This window comes from Mustela lutreola, chromosome 13 (genome assembly GCF_030435805.1).
Source record: "Mustela lutreola isolate mMusLut2 chromosome 13, mMusLut2.pri, whole genome shotgun sequence".
NCBI lineage: Eukaryota > Metazoa > Chordata > Mammalia > Carnivora > Mustelidae > Mustela > Mustela lutreola.
The window spans coordinates 44680178-44693127 of record NC_081302.1 but is presented as its reverse complement, the minus strand read 5'-3'; positions in this window follow the sequence as shown (position 1 = coordinate 44693127).

Sequence of the window (12950 nt, the reverse complement as noted above, 5' to 3'; positions counted from 1 at the left end):
GGATAAGCCTAGTGACTTTACCCAACCCCTTGAGAGTTCACCCTTTAACTCTTTCCAGAATCAAGATTATTGAGTGCTTCTCAAAGATACTTACTCATAAATAACATGATTCTTTCTTTCTTCCTTTTTTTTTTTTTTTTTTAAGAGAGAACAGGAGTGGGAGTGGGGAGGGGTAGAGGAAGAGGGAGAATTTAAACAGGCTTCACACCTAGCACAGAACCTGACTTGGGGCTTGACTTGATCTCACAATGCTGAGACCATGACCCGAACCAAAATTGAGAGTTGGTCACTTAACCAACGAACCTACTCAGGTACCCCAAATGATTACTTTTGAGTTAAAATCACGCAGACTTTTCCATAACTTCCTTGCTGAGCTATGGCTTTATTAATCATGATCTAGATGAAATTGAGACTCAAATATGTACCCACTATATTTATCCCAGAGAAAGTTGTCTCCTGATCATCCAGGGAGCCCCAATATTGCAGGTTAGACTAGCTTTCTACAGATAATGCACGATCATTGAGCACATGAAAAAAATGCCTCCTTCAACCTCCAGTTCAGTTTTATTCTCTTCTGAGGAAGAGGGGAAGGCATGGACTATGGGGTTGCTCAGGCTGTCACCAGTTGAGGAGATGTTCTACTCTAAGAGCAATCTTTGGGACAAAGATAAGGGTTGAGAGAGAGAGGAGAGGTGTGCAGAAACAGAAGGTAGTGATAATAGAAACTTTATTTTATAAGGATTTTTTTTAGAATAATATAAAATAGACTATGAGGGATGCTTAGACAAAGATGGCATTCCATGAATACTAGTTGTTAGTTATTTTACCCTTTTATGTGTAGATTCTGTTGACCACATTATTCTGCTTACTACAGATGTAATTTTATTAAAAATATTCTGTGATAGTGATTTTCTTGAGTAGGTGTGCAGTCTGCCATGAAAATATCAGACTTCACTGAGAGATGTATTTGAAGGACTTCTAATTGTAAATATCATATACAAGGTAATACTAAAGAATGTTTTAAAATAATTTAATGTTATAAAATATTTGATAAGCTAGTGCTATGTGTCTTTACTACATGTACAATATTGTATCCATACTCTTGTTTCAACTTGTTAAATTTGCATATGTGACAATGGAGTATTGATTATGATGAAGAAAATTCTGATTTTAAAAGACTTCAGAAAATGTTCTTTTTATTAAACAAAGTTGGGGCAGTATATTAGTTAGCAAGGCTGCCATTCCAAAGAGACTCAATAATACTGTGGTTACACAAGACAGAATTTTATTTCTCCCTCATGTAAGAGTCCAAAGATAAACAAGTGCTCTGGGGTGAATTGGTAGCTTTGACCCACATAGTCATTCCGGCATCCAGACTGGGCAAATGTTTTTCCATCTTCTATCTTCTTTGTGGCTTCTATGTCTGAGCAAATAACTAGTTTCTCTAGTTATTACCACTTCTTGGAGTAGGAAAGAAAAAAAAATGAGAAGATAATCACTTTCCATATACAAATATGAACCTAAATATGTACATGTTATTTCTGCTCACATTCTGTTGTTCAAAACTTAGTCATAGGGCTACAGCTAGTAGAAGAGAAGCTGGAAAAATGTAGATTATAGCAGGACTGTCAAGTGTCCAACTAAAACTCAAAGGCAGGAGATTTTTATTTCCAAATGGAAGAAGGGAGAAATGATTTCTAATATAAATCCTATGGGGTAGACTGACTGCTTAACCTACACTGTATACTGACTGTAGGACACCACAAATATTTTAATGATTTACTTAGGTTTCTGGATGAAAATCTTTCTAGAGCACTAATCAGTAGCTTGTAAGAGATATTTGGTATTGAACACTCTTGCCCGCTTCCAGATGAAGGAATTTCACTTTGTCAGAAGTTATAGGTATCTATACAATGTATGATAATCAGAGAACTAACAGGTTTCTGTCCGACTTAAAAAATTTACTTTTTGTTTATCAGGATTTATGCCATCATAGCTTTCAAAAAGAGCAAGAATTCATTATATAACCATAGTGCTTCCTATTACACTTATCAGAGCAAACATGTAACAAGGAGTGACTATTAATGACAAAAGTTTTCTGAGAAACACTTAAGATGAGGGACTGGACCATGAGAGGTTTTCAACAAATTTTCCTCACGGCATTCAGGAAAATCAGTAAATTATAGAGACATCTGTTTAAAGGAGAGTCTAATATTTAGACTGAAGCAAAGGAAAATGCTTGTCTTAAGAGATTCCCAAGGAACACTATGTAATATTTCAAATATTTCTCAACTACTCTGTCTGTAAATAGATCACTCAGGGACTCAAGTCCTTTATGTTTGCTGTTCTGATAGAAAGGGCATGGCTCTTTCTGTCTGGCTTCCACTTAACCTAAGGTGCAGGGAGGGCCCTGTTCCCTCTCCTGATGCTGAAACTCTCTCGATTGCAGACCGGGAGCTTGTAGTCATGCTGTGTTCTTCTCATTGTCCTTCCTGTTCCTGCCTTGATAGCACCTGGTGTGAGGCTTGAAACTGATCCCTGATTTCATAAATTGTTTGAAAGGCTATCAAAATTTGGATTAAAAAGCTTTACTACAAGAGTGAGAAAATCGGTGGTGGTTTTTTAAGCTTGAAAGACTTTTTCATTTTTATCTGTTCTGTAAGTGTGTGTGTGTGTGTGTGTGTGTGTGTGTGTGTGTGTGTAGAAATTGTGACTGGGGTATAAAGATTGAGAGGGTTAGTCCATCGAGTTCTATTTCTGTAATCAAAATTCCCATACATGATTTTGTCCCATGGCTATTCTGAAGATGAAATGATATAATTCATGTGTACAGAGGTCCTTGTAAATTGTTCAGTGTCATTTAGATTTCGGATTTATTATGTTAATTTATAATGAATTATGAAATCAGTGAGGCTTAAATCAAATAGATCAGTAGAAGGTGGTATATGGTGTATGTTAATTAAATGATACTGGGAAATATTAGCAAATTTAAAACTTTGAGTCAGGGACTGAATTTATTGCTTTGAAAAAAATTTAGCCACTGTCTTTAATTGCATTTTTTGCCATATGCTGATGGGACATATTTGCTCTTTTTAATTTGTGTCCCAAGCAATTTTGTGTGTTATCTTACAGACCAGATTTGGAAACTTTTTTTTTTTAAGCAGAATTGTTTATGTTTATTTATAGTTGCTGAGTTAGAAGTGACAAACTTTCATAATGAGTTTTATTTTATTTAAAATAAGTCTGTAATGTAGTCAGTTGCATGGCAGCAGAAGATATTCATATCTATATTATGTTTGTGTGAAATATTTATTTCAAAGTCTGAGTATGCTACTTTTGCAGAACCTAGAAGCTAAAGGACCATGGAATATGGTTGTAGGTTAGTCATCTGCGTGACTTAAATTCCCTCATGGATATATATTTCATGATAGCATGCTTTGAATGTTTCATCGACAAAGGAAATAATTCCTTTACTCATATCAGTGCCCATAAACTCTTGTTTCTATGTTTGAATGAAAGAATACACATCAAACCATTGATTCGTATATATTTAAGTGGAAGCAAACGTGCATGAATTGCATGACTTTTTTCATTGCCTATAGTAATTTATTTACAATGATAATTATAACTAGTCTCAGGCAAGACTCTGCCACTCTTTAATGAGTCATGTGTGGTCTTGGAGAGCTGTGTAAAGTAACAAAACATTGCCTAAGACAGTTTGGAATGATAGTCATGTGTAGATTCCAAATCAAAAAGGCCTCTTATGTGGCAATTAGGTAAGAGTGAACATTAGCCTTCTCCCACTTATTGAAGTTTTTCTCAGGAGAGATGTGCATTGCCCTGAATTCATTTCCCAGGAGAAGGCTGACTATGATGCTTGTAATGTTTCTCTCCCACTGCAAATGGCCCATCAGGCCTATTGCCTATACTTGTCACATTGATATGCTTCTCTCTGAGAGCCAGGACCTTGCATCACATTAATAGGAATGTGTTGAGTCACAAACAGTATCTTGGCCCTCATTAGAGATTGAAGTTCAAAAACAAATTTAGGGATGCCTGGGCAGCTCAGTTCATCTGCCTTTGGCTCAGGTCATGATCTCAGGGTCCTGGGATGAGCCCCATCTGGGGCTCCCTGCTTAGCAGGGAGCCTGCTTCTCCCTCTCCCGATCCTTTTCCCTCTGCCCCTCTGTCCTGCTCACTCCCTCTTTCTCTGTCTCAAATAAATAAAATATTTTTTACCCCTGGGGATAAAAATATATGTTTATAAAAAATAAAAAATTAAAAAAAAGAGAGAAAAAACAAAAACAAAACAAAACAAAAAAAAAACCCCAAATTTAAATTCTCTACATCTGTGGCCATGCTGCATTATTTTTTTAAATGAGAGCATTTTACCAGAGTCAGCAATTAGAAAAACACAGGTACGTCAAGAATACACAGTATTTATTTATTTACTTGAGATTTTATTTATTTGACAGAAAGAGACACAGTGAGAGAGGGGAACACCAGCAGGGGTAGTGGGAGAGGGAGAAGAGGGCTTCCTGCCTAGCAGGGAGACTGATGCAGGGCTAGATCCCAGGACCCTGGGATCATGACCTGAGCTGAAGGCAGACACTTAATGACTGAGCTACCCAGATGCCCCTATTTATTTATTATTTTTTAAGATTTTATTTTTTTATTTGACAGAGAGACATAGTGAGAGAGGGAACATAGCAGAGGGAATGGGAGAGGGAGAAGCAGACTCTCCACGGAGCAGGGAGCCTGATGGGGAGCTCGACGCCCGGCTCCATCCCAGGACCTTGGGATCATGACCTGAGGAAGGCAGATGCTTAAGGACTGAACCACCCAGGCACCTCATACACCGTATTTAGATAACAAACCTAAAGGCACATATTCTTTAACAAAGACTTTTTTTTTTTCTTCACTGATAGAATTTGCAGGAGAAGCCTGGTCAGTTTGCATCTTCTTTTCTTTGTCTCAGAAGAAAAACTGACTAGCATGTAATTAAAGGTATTGTTTAGTGTGTAAATACACACTTAATGTAGAAAGTTACATTTATAGGGAAATGGTAAGAGCTGGGCTCTAAGAAAAGTTTTAGCAAGGCAGTTCTTTATACATCCGAGACTGTGCTAACAATTGCTCCCATGAGGGAGATTTTATTTCCCTCTGCCCACTCTCCCAGGGTCAGCTGCTTCGTCCTGCAGCCATGTTCTGCATGCTGGCACAGTTTTTCATTCGGAAGCATGAGGCAGCGACCAGCACAATAGGCCCATATGTGCAGCGACTTAGTGCAGAGGAAAGCTCTCTACCCAACATTGTCAGGGATGCTTGACTATTTCCTTGCAGGGATGTCAAGTTTGAGATCTTGGTTTGCTGTTAATGTCCCCCTTTTTGGCCTTCTCTGGTCAGTATTATATTACCCAGCATAAACATACCTGATGCTAGCTCATTATCTAAATGGCATTGGACTTTGTGGATAACTCTGCATTTATCTACAGAACTCTAAACTTCCCATTTTGTAGCAAAGTTCATCCCCCATTTCCAGAGGGAGGTAGTTTGAAAGTGATAGCTCATTATCATTCACTCTGTAAGTGTTCTATTACCCCAAAATATTGTGGCGATAATGTGAGTATTCGTTCATTAGTTCTTTTATTCAGTAGTATTTAAGAACCTACAATAGTCAGTGAACTGTGTAAGATGCTTTTTATGAATGCAATGAATCAGAGTCACCATCTTTTGAAAACTTAAATTTGAATAATTCGAATAAAAATACAAAAGAATAAATAAATGCCAATACAGCTGAAAGAGATTATGCATTTTACTAATTCAAACTGAATATTTTATGGCACGTTTAATGCATCAAAAATGACAGACTCTTTAGAATAGTAAATAATTGGCATGAATCGTCTTGCTCAATGCAAAGACCATATACTAACTTTGTGTTTGAGGTTTTGTGGTGGTGGTTTTCCTTGGAGTTTTTGTATTGTCATTCTGTTCATTGTTCTGCACAATATAAAAATTTATTTAAAATTTTATTTAAAATTTTATTTAAAATTCTCTTAAGTGTTAAGTGCTTAAAAATTGGACACTGGAAAATGTAACATAGTAATGTAGCTTTCATTCTTGGTTAGTATGATGCTATCTCCAGATACCAGCTCATTCCTCCAGATACCAGCTAAGTTGTTTGATGTTTGATGTTGCCTCTCATTTTCTTTTTCACTCATGAGCCACATTTGGATGTCCTTTTGTTTTTGTCTCAAAAATTATGAACCAAAAAATGGAGCTTGATTTCATTCCTACTGTGTTTCTCATTTTTTCCTAACTGTGAATTCTCAGTTTTACAAGGTTAGGATTCTGGAGAGCTTGCTTTCTGACAGTCCTGGGTTCTTTGAGGTTGACATCTAAATATTTGCTCTGAGTTTTATAAAAAATTTGATTAAGGATTAGTGTGTGCTTACTCATGATTCTGCATTCTTTAGTCAGCGTTACCTAAAATGCAAATGCTAAATGCCCATGTGAAATATGCACACTGCTTTTTCTAAACATACACACACACAAACTCTCACACTCTGCTAGCTTTGGAATTAAAAAGTTCATAAAATATTTATTAAAATGTTAATAAATTACAATAAAATAGAATTACATCAGATTCTGTAGAGTTGTCTATAAATGTTAGAAATATATAATATTCATGTTTCAGTAAGCTATGAAATTAGTTTTTAAAAAAATGGGTCTGATTGAAAGAAATGTACCTGAAGGAAATAAAATTTGGGTGCCTGAAAAGTTGGGTGCACACTAAATTCACTTTTAAATGCACACACACACACATACACATACATCCTAGAGTAGATACCAATTCTCTAAACTCATTCTTTCAGTACTTCTTATATTAAATTTGCTTAAAATAAGATTCACATACAAAAATAATGAGATAAAGTTAAATCAATTCTTTGTATTTGTTTGTTAATCTTGGGCAAGTCAAAGAACTTCACTGAGCCTTGATATTATTTTCACCTTGTAGAAAATATAATTGTATTTGATGGCAAGGTAGCTTTTAGCTAAAATAAATAAATAAGTAAATATCTATATTACTTTTTAAAAAATATATATTTTATTTATTTATTTGACAGAAAGCAAGAGAAAGAGCACAAGCAGGGGGAATGGCAGGGGGAGAAGCAGGTTCTCCACTGAACAGAGAGCCCCATGTCAGGCTTCATCCCAGGACTATGGGATTGTGACCTGAACCGCAGGCAAACACTTAACCAACTGAGGCATCCAGGTGTTCTTATATTACTTTAATTGTATGAAAATATTAACTCTAAGGGTGAATTGGCTCAGTCAGTAGAGCATGCAACTCTTAATCTCAGGATCATGAATTCAAGCCCCAGGTTGGGTGTAGAGATTACTTAAAAATCAAACAAAAAAAAGAAAATATTAACTCTAAATAATAAATTCTTTTTTCTATTTAAACAGTAATCAAAAAAATAGTAACCATGCCTTCATCTCTGGCATTAAAAAGAAAGGAGTAATCTGCTTGAATGTCAGATTTTTTCCTCATATTTAATTGAATATATCGATTTAGAAAAGTAACATTTAAGAATGAAGGAGTTCTGAATTAATAATGTAAGAAGACAAACTATGTACAAATATTATTTCAAAAGGCTTATATTTGATTTTAGCACCAAATATTGTGGTATTTTATGGCTCCAATACTAATTTCAGTGATGTGTTGAGAAGTTCAATTATCTAATAACAAGCTATATTCACACATATATAGCTGTTGCACACAGACACCATACATACAGTTAAAAACACAAAATTAAAGTACATAAATCAATGTCAGAATCTTCCCCAATTATTTATTTGTATTTTAAAGAAATAAAGAAGACAAATTTGGAAACTGAAGCATCAATCAGAACTCTGTTAAACCTGTAACTTACGGATTTTGAGATAAAGTTTTCATATCCCGTCAGTCATTAAATCAAGTGTCCATGGAAACTACTATGCTTTAATACCCTAGATACTCTATTCATTTAATCTGCATGATCAGAATAATTTAATCATGCTTCTTCCTGCATATTGGTTTTCTCTGGAAACAGTGTAAAACTACATAATCATCTTCCTCAGATTGTGAGGCAAACTTTTAACTCCACCTGTATCAAAGATTTTCTGTTATCTGTTGTGTAAAAACTCCTTCCCCAAAACAAAGGTCCTCACATTTTATTTCTTTTTCTGCCAACTAAAGTTTGCATTTAATACTAAATATTTTTGAATGAATGAATCCATTACTTTTTCCTTTACTCTTAAAGTCTTTATACAGAAATATTTAGGCCAACTTTTTTGGGGGGATTCTAGATATTCAGGATATATACATATATGAACTGCTATAACTCTAGTTGTTATTATTAACAGGAATAAAGGCTGATATCATTTTATTGTTTAAATAGTAAGTGAGTGCTTATTACTACTCTTTGTTTAAAAGATAGATCAAACTGTGTGGAAAGTTTCATAATTTAATGGTAATGTCCCATTAAGAAACAATAATGCACACACATTATATATAATTATAATTATATATGATAATTATTTAACCTATATCAATTCCTAATATATATCTAGCATACCTGAGTTATAAAATTTGCATGATGTTTAATTCACAAAACAAAAGATATCTTAGACTATGAACCAGTGGCAATAAAAAGAAAAATCTAGGATCTGATTAATTAATTAATCTAGGATCTGATAAAGGATCTATTACATTCAGGTAAGAGGGTGTTGCCAAATTGGATAGAAGCAAGAAGATGAAAGCTAAGTTTATTAAATGTAAACAGCAAAATACATTAAAGTTTTCCTGAGCATGGAATATTATATATAGTCTGTGTGCCTTCATCTACTTATTTAAAATTTTACTCAGGAGGAATGGATACATTTTGTCATGGGAGGCATAGCTATCGAGTTCCACAATGGCTACATTTACTGCATGATCCATTTTATGGTAGGCAAAGCAAGAATGCAAAAAGAAAAAACATGAAATCATGTAAAAATAAGAAAAATAGCATATGTTAATCTTAATCTTTTTTTTTTTTTTTAATTTATTTGATGGACAGAGATTACAATAGACAAGAAAGGCAGGCAGGGAGAGAGAGGAGGAAGCAGGCTCTACACCGAGCAGAGAGCCTGATATGGGGCTCCATCCCAGGACTCTGGGATCATGACCTAAGCCGAAAGCAGAGGCTTTAACCCACCGAGCCAAAATGGAAGGAGAAATCCATGAATTGGGAAACTTAATCAGTTCATCTTGGGGTGGGAAAAAAAAATACCCTACAAGAGAATGATTAGCATTGCTCTTTGTGTACAAGTAAAGAAATTTTTGAGGGAGAGCAGTATACAGTGTTTTAACTTTAATTGTCACAAAACAATAATCTGCTTATTGGTATAAATATAGAAGAAAGACATAAGTTGTATAATGTAAATCTCAAAATGGGTGGGTGAAATAAAGGTACAACTTTCACTTTATGGGAGATTGAAAAAAAATGCCATAGTAGTGAAGAATTCTTGGTGTTCCTCTTAATTTCCTAATGAAATCCACAAATGTAAAAAAAAAAGTACTTTTCATTTTTTTTTTAGTGGAATAACTTTTTTTTTTAATTTTTTATTTTTTATAAACATATATTTTTATCCCCAGGGGTACAGGTCTGTGAATCACCAGGTTTACACACTTCACAGCACTCACCAAAGCACATACCCTCCCCAATGTCCATAATCCCACCCCCTTCTCCCAAACCCCCTCCCCCCAGCAACCCTCAGTTTGTTTTGTGAGATTAAGAGTCACTTATGGTTTGTCTCCCTCCCAATCCCATCTTGTTTCATTTATTCTTCTCCTACCCACTTAAGCCCCCATGTTGCACCACCACTTCCTCATATCAGGGAGATCATATGATAGTTGTCTTTCTCTGCTTGATTTATTTCGCTAAGCATGATACTAGAGCATATCATGCTTAGCGAAGTACTTTTCATTTTTAATTTCATGTTGTAAAGCACACAATTTTTACTTGTGCAAAGTAGATGTATTTCACATTTTATTTTTAGGAATATGATAAATACTCAAAAGACAATCATTTGTAGGTATTGATTATTATTAAAAAAATCAGCACCACTCTAAAATTGTATAATAGGACATGTATTATGGTAATTGAGGTATTTTCACATAAAAATTTGAGATTTGAGTTTCTTAAAATTTATATTATGTCAAAACATATAAACAATTATGTTTTTTACAATTTTATTAAAATATGTCAATATTCTCAAATACCTTACAAGGATAGTGATTTTTTTCTTTCCCGAAAGCAGTGAATTCTCATATGCCTAACATAAGTCAGTCAATAGTTGTCTGAGAATGCTGACTCAGAAGTGGGAGTTCTCATTTCAGTCATACTCTATCATTTTCAGATCTTCTGGAACATTTTTTATAATGTCAGTGATGGGCATATGGCCTTCTAGTTCTTTCAGCACAATTCTTTAGGGAAATAGTTCAGCCAGGAATCTTGAAAGTTTGTTGGAAGCAAAGTCTAAGAAAGTAGTCAAAAAATTAAAAATACTCTGGCCCAGCAATCCCATTCTTGTGAAAAATTAAAGTACTTGTTAAGTATGGATGTTTAGCACTGATTTTCTTTTGATGTTGTAACAAATTACTACAAGTTTAGTGGCTTAAGACAACACAAATTTATCATCTTACAGTTCTGGAGGACAGAAGCCTGAAGGAGATATCACTGGGTTAAATCAAGGTATGTTGGCAGAACTCCATTATCTTTTGGAGGTCCTACGGAAGAATTCCTTTCTATACTTGTCCAACTCCTCCTAGTCTCCCACATTCCATAGTTCTTAGACCCTTCTCCATCTTCAAAGACAGCATTGTTGCTGAAAAACAAGCCCTCCTCCAAGTATATATACAGTTCTCTGCAATCCAGTCTGAAAAAATTGTCTCTGATGGGAAATATTTCCCAGATGTGTACAATATTGAGAACAGTGGATCTGAAGTCAAAGAACCTTGGCGTGGATCTTAGTTCTTCTACCTGATAGCTATACAAGACATAAGACAAATTCTTACCCTCTTGTGGCAGATTTTAAAAAAATGGCAGAAACTTTCTTAACACTCATCAAAAGCATGAGATCTATTTCCTTTTTCCTTCAATCTGGGATAGCCAACAACTGACTAATAGAGCACAGTGTAAGTGACACCATGCTCATTCTAAGCATTGCCTTTGGAACTTCTGCCTTGATCTCTTTTGGAAAGCAGTTAACAGGTGAAGTGTGACCTCCTGAGGCTACCATGTAGTAAAAATCCCAGAAATCCCTAAGACTCCATAATAAAATTGTTAGAATAAAGGAATTTAGCAAAGTTATAGGATACAAAAATAAACATGCAAAAAGCAATTGTGTTTTTATACACAGATAACAAGGTATCTGAAAAGGAAATTAAGAAAACAATAGTAGTAGAGGGAATACAATAACAATAAAAACTATCAACATAACCTCAAGAATAAAATGCTTAGAAATAGACCTAACCAAGGAGGGGAAAGATTTGTACACTGAAAATCATAAAGCACTGATAAAAGAAATTAAAGCAGACAAAAATAAATGGAAAGGTACTTCATGTTCATAGATTAGAAGAATTAATATTCTTAAAATGTGCATGCTACCTAAAGTGATCTACAGATTCAATGTAAACCTACCAAAATCCCACTGGCACTCTTTATAGAAATAAAATAATTCTAAAATCATAGGAAACCACCAAAGAGCCCAAATATTCAGTGCAATCTTGAGAAAGAACCGAACTGGAGATATCACACAGCCTGATTTCAAAATATATTACAAAGCTACAGTAATCAGAGTGGTATGGTACTAGCATGAAAAATAGACACAGAGACTAATGGAAAACAATAGCCCAGAAAGACTGCACATATATGATCAATTGATCCTTCTAATAAATGGTCTCTGTCTTTCCAATAAATGGTATAATCATATGCAAAAGAATGAACTCTTAATTTATATCTTGGACCCTTACATCATTATTCTCTTTATTCAATATCTCCTTTTTAGTGGGATCCCTAGAATCTTTCCAGAAACCTTGAATATTTTTGAATTCTTACTTACCTGGAAAAAAAAAGGAAAGGAGAGTAATTTTTAACCACAAATTTCACGCAGCTACTACCCAGCTTTTATGCAGACCTTTATAACCAGCTACTGAAAATAGTGTTCACTGTAACTTTTCTTTTTCCACAAACACTCTACTCATCCTCTATGATTTCCCATCATAACCTTACAGAACGCTGCTTTTTCTGTGACCATCTGTAACTGTCTCTTTGTTTTTTCATGCCCTGTTTTATTTTTCATTTCACTTGAATTCTCATCAGTATGTTACAATGTTGATCTCCTGCTTCTTTCCAAAATGTGATCTTTCTTTGATTTCTATGACTCCACTGACTCCTGGATTTTCTCCAGAGATTGGGTAAATCTATTATGTCTCATCCTTTATTCTTTCATTAAATATTGGGACTATGTCACCAGCAAGCCCAGGTTCTCTTATCTCCTTATACCTTCTCCCTGACTCTGTTTCTTCATTTATGTACACAGTCCCAAATACTATTCCTGTGTCAGTGACTTCCAGATTCCTTGCTACAACTTTTGACTCTTATTTTTAACAGTATGCCCATCTCACCACTTGTCATTGTTATTTAGTTGTTTCTTATTCAACAGCATATCAAATGTATCCCAAACCACTTCATAATCTTTCTCTCTTGATAGACTCTCTCCTATGTTACTCATCCCATTAAAGGGCATCATGATATATCCAGTCATTTTTAGAAAATAAAATGTTTATTTATTCATAAGCAAGGCTATCCAAAGCTATGCATAGCGAGAGTTAAAGAATGAACCTTTTTCCTTCATGGACT